General features: G+C 47.7%; 1 pseudogene; it reads right to left on the bottom strand.

Moving 5' to 3' along the window:
• Positions 1-308: 308 nt before the first annotated feature.
• LOC120689059 lies at positions 309-3,251 on the bottom strand (annotated as a pseudogene).
• Between the last annotated feature and the right edge of the window lie 263 nt (positions 3,252-3,514).

The following is a 3,514-nucleotide window of genomic DNA, read 5'->3' as shown; positions in this document are numbered from 1 at the left end:
ATCTCTCGCTTCTGCAATCTGGAGTCGCATGCAATCGGTAATGTAGTATCTATTAGAGAAAAGGCAAAGAGCCCCTAGCTAGCTTGCTAGCTGCTGCACGCGCGCCTTGTTCATGTATACACATCACTGAAATTATATTCGAATCTAGTAATAAACATTGCTAGTAGATGGAATTTTTTATTCATATGTTTTTTTCTTTTAAAAATTAGTATACCTTGGAAGGTACTAATAATATAAGTAATAATACATTTTTGTTACTAATAAACCCATCATTCTTGTGATCGTAGAAGGTAGCAAAGGAGACTCGGTAACCAAACAAATGCCATGACTCATCGCAGAAATCATTTATTTGATCACCACTGTTATGCAAGCTGCAGCGATAGTACCAGTACTGAAGAAACAACCTCACGTCCACAACGACTTACAGCAGCGCATAACAGGTTTATTATCCGATTAGGCCACAAACGACAGAGCGCAGAACTAGGCAGCGACAGTGCGACACGTGAGGGCTGATCATTCGTGCCCCAGGAGTACGAGGAGCATGCCCTCGTAGTCGCCGCGACGGCACGATCCAGCGTGTTCCTCTTCTGGTACGCCTCCTTGATCAGCTTCAGGTCCACCTCCATGCGGGTCGGCGGGTGGTGATGACTCGGGTCAGGGAGCTCTCGACCGTGCCTAGCCCCACGATCGCCTGCCTGGCGACCTTCTCGAAGTACATGTCGGGGCAGGTGAAGCACCGGATGATCGCCCACAGTGTCTTCTTGCATTCGTCCTTGGGATTAGCCTTCAGATCCTGTCGAGCGCAGGCTTATTATGAAATAGGTCGATGAGGAATTTGCTAGAAAGTAAGTAGTGAATCATGCAAATATTTTTGCTGAGAACACTAGAGGATCTGCGTAGTTGATATTTGTAGAATGATAGGTCATGCAAATGATACTTGCAGCTAGTGTACAGAACTGAAACTCTAAAACCAGCAAAACATCAAATGAACATATCACTTTTACCGGATGTTCTGAATGGATATGAAAGCTGAGTAAACTTTCAGTTTATAATCACTGAATTTGCTGTTTCATAAACGTAGTACTTCTGACTTCAAAGTGGCAAGGTGCTTGCAGTGGCAGTTAGTATACTATTATTTGGGAAAAGAGAACATTTTCACAGACAACATGTTCCAGCACTAAAACACATGAGCTATCATGCAAATGTTTTTTTAGCAGAAATTAGGAAGCGGTACTGTGAATCAATATAGTCAAGCTATGGCATGCATATCACATGAACATGTAACTCATTCTCTTAAAAAGACTAAGGAAATCTTAAAACGTTAAATGATCTAGAAAGAAATTTCAACTATGTCCTATATAGTTCTGAACACGGATAGCATTGCCAAAGCGTCATGAAATTTCTATAACAAATACGAAACAGAACAAGCTGCAAATTAAATAATATCAACAATCTGTCATAACGGATGCAACCAATCCACACATAAGCAACATGGGCTGAACACTAAGTCACTAACTATTGGATAAATGCTGATCTTGGAAGGTGTAGGAACTAAAATGAGTAAACAGCTTGCCAAATGCTACACATGCTCCTTTCTAATTGGATGACTGAATAAACAGTATAAGAACAGAGTCGTATTGGCAAAAGCAGGTACGAGCAACTTTCCTTCAGAATATGAATGGATGATTTATATTAATGTGGGTTGTGATACAAGTTAATGAGGGACAAAATGCAACCGCAGATGCAACTGACTCATTCCACAACTGCATAATCTCATTCAACTGTAGTCGAATGCAGATGCACACATAGGTATTGCAAATTGTAAATAAATAAGTTGGTCACTTCCTGTATCACAGCAGAAAAACAACATAAGTTTATTCGATGTGTATGCACCTTGTTGATTGGGTGGCCAAATGCATCATTGTAATAATTGAACGTAGCAAGCAGCTGAAGCTTTGCTCCTAGTGGTGAGGATTCTGAATCTCATCAGCACTGTAAGACTTGTGATGGATCTTCTCATGAAGTATTTTGGCTTCTTAGTGTGCCAACCTTGTGTTGACCTCTGGTCCATCATAGTGGTATGCAGTTACAAGTGGCACCAACAGCTGAAATGAAGAATAAAGCAAATGTCAGATCACAGAATTTGGCAATGTTCCCATTTTTTGCACTGTTTCCCTGTTGTCGAAAGCTCAGGGAGCTAGTGAAACTAGAATAAGGTTGCCAAAAACTAAAATGACAATAAGTGAGCCATCCTTTAAACTAGCAAACCTGAAAAAAATTAAGTGTTGCATATTTAACGTTATTTAAAGAGTGACACAAACAAAATGAGGAAATGATAGGGCAAGGGGACATCAGATTTTGGATGAATGAGAACTGAATTTGATTTGATGTCTGCTCCGTCGGCTTTAAGGAGGTTGATTCCAACGCGTGTGGTGATGACTAGTGATGGTGCGGTTTACCTCGAAGTCGCCCGAGATCTCGTCGGTGATGGACCAGATGCAGATCCATGTCCTGCATCTCTACTCTGAATCTCTGAAATCACCTTCTGAAAACCTGAAGCTGCAGGAAATAGGAGCTCCGCCTCATTAGAGGGTCGCCGGTGAGGGCCGAATAGCAAAAAATTGCAGCAGGTGGAGGTACCTCTAGAAACAGAGGCCAAAGCTGACGTCCTGATGGTGCAGCTCGCCGCGGGAGCTGGCCGCGCAGTGCTTTGCCGAGACAGCGCCGGGATTGGGGGTGAGGAAGCGCCGGCGGCAGGTAGCGGCGGTGCCGCAGCAGAGGGTCGCCGGCGAGGGTCCGAATCGGCGGCGTATCGCTTCGCCGGGAGGGCGCGAGGGTCGCCGACGGGAGGCAGAGGCGCGCCGGGATGAGGGTGGTGCGGCGCCGGGATTGGGGGGAGAGGAAGTGCCGCCGGCAGGGAGCGGCGGCGCCGCAGGAACAGTTGGGCGCCAGGATTGAGGCACGATTGGAGGACGGAGCGGCGACTGGTCGCCGGGATTGGGGCAGAATCGCGAGATGAGGGTGGCGCGGCACCGGGATTGGGGGCACGATGGTCGCCGACGGAAGGCTGATGCACGCCAGGATGAGGATGGTGCGGCGCCGGGATTGGGGACGCGTGTGGGGACGCTCGGGCGGCGGGGAGAGGCGGCGCCGCAGAAAGAGTACTCCGACAGCGGCGCCATGATTGGGGGCGCAACTGGAGGCCGGAGCGGCGACTGGGCGCCGAGATTGGGGCCGCGCGGCGACGGCATTTGCGGTGGAGCGGCGACGGCAGGATTGGGTGAGGGGCGCAGGGCGGTTCGCGACGCCGGGAAGGGGCAGGGGGAAGCTGGGTTCGGAGGTGGTGGTCGTGGGGGGTGGGGCCGTGGGGTTAGGGTCGAGCGGGTTGCGTTGAACCGGAGCAGTTCGGCTGGCGCGGGTGGCTGGGTATGGAAAGATTCCTTTTTGGGTACCAATAAGCTTAAATATAATTAATATAAATTTATATATTATATATATATATATCTTCTATATA

Source organism: Panicum virgatum, chromosome 9N (genome assembly GCF_016808335.1).
Source record: "Panicum virgatum strain AP13 chromosome 9N, P.virgatum_v5, whole genome shotgun sequence".
NCBI classification, from domain to species: Eukaryota; Viridiplantae; Streptophyta; class Magnoliopsida; order Poales; family Poaceae; genus Panicum; species Panicum virgatum.
This window is presented reverse-complemented; position numbering and strand designations above follow the sequence as displayed.